Consider the following 6,418-nt stretch of genomic DNA (forward strand, 5'->3'; position numbering starts at 1 on the left):
CAGTGTAATCATGGAACATAAACGCATCGACAAACACTTTGTGTCTGCAAAACATGTGAGGAGAGCTGCAGACCAGGGACAATCCAGAAATGCTCATGAATGTCAGTTTAGAAGCTATCAAAGTTCTCAAATAAAGCACCTTTTGAAAAAGTCAATGTTTGTTGGGAATTATCTGACAAAACTAGGAAGTATTTTTGGTTTATATATTAAAAGTTATAGTTTTTTATTGATTTTAGCAAAAAAAAAATTGCAACTTTTAGGAAAATGCCCCGCGAAATCAGGCATTTTAGCTGCAACAATCACAAAAAATGTCCGCGAAATCCTGGAGGGATTGATTAATAATAAATAAAACGAGGATCACGTCGATCAGGATGTCTTTAATAACAGAATTTATCTGAATAAAGTTGGAATATTTGTACTCAGGAACCTCAGAGGAGCGCGAGGAAGTTGGATGTTTCAGGAAAAGAAGATATTTGAGCGAAGAATCGTCTCTTTTCCAAACTGGACGCTGAAGAAAGACTCAAACGTCTCCTTCAGGTCTGATGAACACGAAGCAGGTGTGGTCAACCCAGGTGAATGGCCATTTTGAAATCGTAGCTTTAAAAGACGATCCCTGCAGGAGGATGAAACCGCTTCACGCTGAGCGCCGTTTGTTCGTCAGAGCGAGGGTTTGCTCTCCAAACGGGACCTTTCTTCATTTTTTTTATAAAACTCTGTTAATCCTCTTCGTTCTCTTAGTTTCTTCTGTATTTTATGTTTTTTTTATATGGAACAGATCAGCTCTGTCAGGATTAGTTTGAAACTTTTAGTTCACTTTTTAAAACATTTAACAATAAAAAACTTTAAAATAGCTGATCTGTTTTGGTCTTTTTACTCTAACTCCAGCGTTCAGCTGCCGTTCTGCCACTTTTACCTGAAGGTTTGCTTGTTTTTAGTCTTTAAATCGTTCAGATTCCACTCTTATTTTCTCCAGATTATAAAACATGAAACAGCTGCCTCCAAAATACAAAAAAACGTCACATTTCTTTACATGTTCTCCCATCGAAACGACCCAAGCAGATTTTTAGCTGCTGTTGGAGCGAAAGCTGTTAAAATTTAACAACATTGAGGCTAAAATATCTTCGTTAAAGTCGATTAAACGCCTGTTTTAAGATCAGATAACCTCCTAAATAAGATCAGAGGCTCAGCCTTCATTGTAGGAATGCATATCGCCCGCCACCCGTCAAAATAAAACCACCTGATGAGCAGAAACTCAATGAGTTTGTGTTGAAGATGACTCTCAGCTACTACCACACCAGATTTTTCTGTTTCAGCTCAGTTGGCTGTGGCAGCCATCTTGAATTTAAAAGTGTTCACTATTTCCTGAGGCAGAGAAGAAGAAGAAGAACTCACCACGAAATGTCAGAAAATCCTCAAACTTCTGCGTCTCTTTCAGCTCTGCTCGGGTTCTCCTCAGACCTGCAAAAATAAGTGAAAATGTTAAAAATAAGCCAAGAAAAAGTGATTTTTATTTTTATTTTTAGCTGTAGTTCAAACACCTCAAACTAATTAAAGTCAGTAAAACTTCACCACAGCTTTAGGACAAATAACCAGCTCAGTCAGATTTAAACCTCCTCTCTTTTTCTTTAGTTTGACAGAAATAAGGTTTCAAAAATACATTAAACCTGGAGAGATATGTGCAAACTTTAACCAAAGCTGCAATTTTTAGGAAATAAATTTCGGATTTTTGAAGCCTCAGCTCACTATCTTACACAAAAAATACATTTTAAACAATAAAAACCATAAAAAACTTACTTATTTTGATAAATAGTTGATCTTAAGAGTGAAGTAAAACACACTACCTGCAGCAAACAGGTCCAGGTGGATCAGTTTCCTAATCAGCCAATGAAACAGGATCATCTGACGTCACACTGCCCCCTGCTGGACCGGAGAAACACGACAACCAGGATTTATTTGACTTTTTGTGACTGAATGTCCTCAACTTTGATTCTGTCAGCTCTGAAAAAAAACAGCAACTGTCCTTAAACAGAGACATGAAACATTTGTTCATTTTTGGGAAAAAAAGGCTAATAAATAAGGAAAAAAGTTAAAATAAAAAAGGTTTCAAAGTCGTTTCTATTGTTGGTTTTTGTAAAACATTTGGTTCAATCAGTTGTAAGTTTACAAATATACACACATATTAGACGTGGAAATATTTTATATTAATTGACATGAAAATTAATTCTGTCTTCCAGCCCTCACAGCTGTAATAATCTGTAATATTTGTAGTTTTTGTCCCAAAAGTTGAGTTTTTCTGCTCTCATTCGTCGTCTTTCCTGCTGTACGAAAACAAAACCCCCAGATTTCTTAAATTAAACTCAACTGAATTAACTTGAAGAGTTTAAAACCCTGCGTGTTGGGTTGAATGGGGATTAGCCGGCATTAACTGAGGGGAGGGTTGCTGTGGTAGTAGCTGAGAGTCGTCCTGAACTCAGGAGAGAATAAACCTCGAGATCGAGCAGAATTATTATCATTTAAAGGTTTGAAAATGGCTTTAATTCCCTCGTTTCTTTACGTTTTTAAAGAAAAGCATGGAAGGACGTCTCTGTGTTGGACGGCTGAGACGTCCAAGGTCCGCTCCGTCCGTCTCCCGTTGACCTCTGGGTCAGAACCAGCTTCTCATGAGCCTGAACCGGATCAGGCAAAGAACCGAGGATGGATGGACGGTCTTCATGTTCTTCATCCCAGAACCTCCTTGGTCTAAAAGTCCCAAAGACAGGCGCAGGACAAGAGGACAAGCGCAGGACATGAAGACAGACGCAGGTCAGGAGGACAGTCGCAGGACGGGCGCAGGACATGAAGACAGACGCAGGACGGGCACAGGACAGGAGGACAGTCGCTGCAGCTGTCCTTGGTGTTGGTGGTGACTCGTTGGTCTCCAGCCGACCCGGGTCAGGTCCTGGATCAGGTCAGATTTGTCTTTTTTTTACCTCAGCAGTCTCACCTGTGAGCGTTGGGTGAAACTGTGGTTCAGTGTTTCAGCTGGGAATCAAACCAGCAACCTTCAAATGAGAGAAACAACCCTTTAAAGAGATAATCTGCTGATTTTTGAAGCAATCTGTCGAAGAGCAGAGAGTCTGGAGGAAGTAACTGGCGACTGGCGGCCATTTTGTGTCCATTTGTCTCCCCGTTAGCAAAATATCTCATGAACCACTGGATGGAACGTCTACTACTGATTACCATTTGGAGTCAACCCAATTCAAGATGGCTGCCACAGCTAATCGACATTAGCAAACACAGAAAATGGCTCCAGAGCCACGTTTTTTCTCCTAAAACAGGAATTAATCGTTAAATCCTTAATTTCCTCACAAATTTCTAATAAACATAAAAACAGGAGAAAAGTGAAAGTCTGTTGAGCTTTTATTTGTTGTTGCTGACGTTCGTAAAAAGCAAAGTTTTAAGTTTAAAAGCGTTTCCTGCTGCATCTGTGGAGCGACGTTAAACGGAGAGGCGGAGGATTAAATGTGAAAGAAAGAAAGAAAGAAAGAAAGAAAGAAAGAAAGAAAGAAAGAAAGAAAGAGCTTCAGGCGGAAACTTGTTCTGAACGTCAAACGTCAGCGGTTCTGCCGAGGGGGGGAAACCCTGGAGATCAACAAAAAGCTGGAAGGATTCAACCTCTGGGGCAAAGTTGATATCAAAGTTCCCCGAGTGCAATAAAAACAAACATTTCATATGACGTCCCAGAACCTTTAATCTGCTGCTATAACAACCTCGACTCTTCTGGGTTCAGTCCTTCCAGCAGCGTCGGGGTCAGTTATTGATGTTGGCTGAGAGGATCTTGTTTCATTTCATCTCAGAAGTGTTGAGCTCAGATCAGTCAATTCCCTCGACCTGAACTGAAAGATGTTTTTTCTTTATGGGCCGGTTTGTGTGCACGAGCCTGAAAAAGGGCCGAAAGAGGAGCTGCAGCCGCGAGCCGAGGCGACGACAGGGAGAGAGTCGGGCTTTCAGGGGTCGGGATAAAAGCTGAGCGACGTCACGAGGGAGTCTGGTATCTGACGGAGGAGAACTGATGCTCACTTTGACAGCTTCCTGCTTTGAACACCAACAGTTCCTCCCTTCTGTGCAAGCGGATATTTTGAGCATTTTTATGTTTCTTCCCTTCAGTCTGTGATGGCAGCAGGAAGCACCAGGATGGCCGAGTGGTTAAGGCGTTGGACTTAAGATCCAATGGACAGATGTCCTCGTGGGTTCGAACCCCACTCCTGGTAGTACAAGATGGTTTCATCTCCAGTTATGTGAAAGATGAGTCGTCGATGAAACCAGGCTCAATAAGTGCAGAAATCGATGTCTGGATAAGGTGACATGAAAATAAGACATTGGTGACTCAAGTGGTCCCATTTCAATGTGAAGACTATGAGATTACTTGCATCTCTAACCAGTTGATTCTTGCTTTAGGCTCTTCGTTAATAATGCTGAACCTTTCAGTCGTAAAGTTCACTTCGTGTTTAAATTTAAACCATCTTAAAATGAAAACATTTGGTCTCCAGACCTCTTGACAAGGTGCCGAACTGGTCAGAGATGTTAGTTTGAGTATTTCTGCTCTCCTGCCAGAGGCACGTTTTCACCTCGACACAACGACACCAGCCTGCATCCATGCTGCTTAACTGAAAGACATGTTTGTTTCTTGCATTTTGATTTAAAGAATAAACAAAGAAAAAAGCACCAGGATGGCCGAGTGGTTAAGGCGTTGGACTCAAGATCCAATGGACAGATGTCCTCGTGGGTTCGAACCCCACTCCTGGTAGAGGGGAAAACCAGGATTTGATTATCTTCAGCAACTTCAAATGGAAAAAGGTCAAAAGATCTGCTTCCAACATGGAGGATAGAATTCACATTTTCTTATTCTTCTGGCTCGCTCACGATTAAATTAACGCTTTAAGGAGGTGCCAAATAAAAACTACTGTTAATGTTTTTTGCAACAAAGACAATCTTGAATTCAACAAGATTCTGTTTTTCCTAATTTTGCTTACACATTACGAAGAGGACGAAGAGGATTCATTCATTTGCAGCCTCCACAGGTGAATCTTATAACTTATTTTTCTCACTTTGTGACACCAAAAAACTGGATTCTCCACAAAGGTTTACGAGATGGACTCACTCCTGATCATGATTTCAGAAAAAATGGATTTGAGAAGCCACACAGAGCTGTCAGGAGAGTAAACCTTTCAAAATGGCCTCCCACTCAAACGGCTAAGCTTTCAGTCAGTCTGGAGCTCAGACACCTGCCTTCTTCAGGTGAGGAGGTGTCGATACTTCTTATTTCCCCTCGGAGCTTCTGCAACCCAAAACAAAAATAGCTGCCATTTTTCCCCTCAGCTGAAAGCAGCTTCTTTCCTTGTTCTCATCCAGTCTAATTCTGAATTAAAAGCACCCCAAGCAGCCATAAATCGAGCTGCTTTCTCGTCCCGTCCCCCCAGAAGACCACCGGCTCGCAGCTTGTTACCGTGTCAACTTGCCGACCACCCACGGCCTCGCCTGCACGCCTTGGCTCGGCCCCCAGAGGCTCATGGGTAATCTGTCATCCACTGTCTGCGAGCTAACAGACGCATCCCGTCTCATCGTTTGCCAGGAACACGAATCCACTCCCACTCAGCCTTAATTAACGGTTCAGCGTACAATCAGAAGCACAATTACTGCCTCTTGGACTCGACGCTTCTTTACAATCTGCTTACGGCTCAGGAGCTTCAGGAGGGGAACGTTGGTGCCGAAGTCCAAAGAATCGTGTAAAATAACAATATTTCCCTGAGAGTTTATCTTTTTCTGTTTTTAAAGATCCAATTTAATTTGATTCGTGCAGCGATTGTTTTTTTCTTTCTTAATTTATATTAAATTTAAGGACAGAATGAAATCACCAGAGCAGCTTGAAGTAATCCTCATCGATTCGGTCGAGTGTTTTTCTGCAGGGTGTGCTGGTTCAGATATTGTCTTCAGATGACTTTTTGTGATATTTTGTCTCCTTCATTTAGACGTTGTGGTGCCAACAGATGGGAAATATGTTAAAGTGAGACGAGCAGATATGCTCTTTGCGGAGCGATAACCTCCTTTGGGGAATCCACATATCAGTCCCTCCAGGATTTCGCAGGAATTTTTTGTGATTGTTGCAGCTAAAATGCCTGATTTCGTGGGGCATTTTCCTAAAAGTTGCAATTTTTTTTACTGAAATCAATAAAAAAACATAACTTTTAATACTTGTTTCGTAAGATAATTCCCAACAAACATTGACATTCTCAAAAGGTGCTTTATTTGAGAACTTTGAGAGCTTCTAAACTGACATTCATGAGCATTTCTGGATTGTCCCTGGTCTGCAGCTCTCCTCACATGTTTTGCAGACACAAAGTGTTTGTCGATGCGTTTATGTTCCATGATTACACTGCAG

The 6,418-nt window shown here is 41.5% G+C and overlaps 1 long non-coding RNA gene and 2 other non-coding genes across 3 annotated transcripts in view; 2 read left to right on the plus strand and 1 right to left on the minus strand.

The window, feature by feature from the left end:
- The window catches only part of LOC112451009, a 17,123-nt gene that overhangs the window by 4,373 nt on the left and 6,332 nt on the right, over window positions 1-6,418 (minus strand). Inside the window, exons 2-3 of the long non-coding RNA XR_003039735.2 lie at window positions 1,842-1,920; window positions 1,393-1,458 (exon numbers count right to left, since the gene is read on the minus strand). This is a non-coding gene — a long non-coding RNA (uncharacterized LOC112451009). The remainder of the gene's footprint in view (window positions 1-1,392; window positions 1,459-1,841; window positions 1,921-6,418) is intronic.
- Window positions 4,168-4,250, plus strand: trnal-uaa. The gene has a single exon. It is a non-coding gene; the product is annotated as a tRNA-Leu (tRNA).
- On the plus strand, window positions 4,704-4,786 carry trnal-caa. Its single transcript has one exon. It is a non-coding gene; the product is annotated as a tRNA-Leu (tRNA).

Source organism: Kryptolebias marmoratus, linkage group LG20 (genome assembly GCF_001649575.2).
Source record: "Kryptolebias marmoratus isolate JLee-2015 linkage group LG20, ASM164957v2, whole genome shotgun sequence".
NCBI lineage: Eukaryota > Metazoa > Chordata > Actinopteri > Cyprinodontiformes > Rivulidae > Kryptolebias > Kryptolebias marmoratus.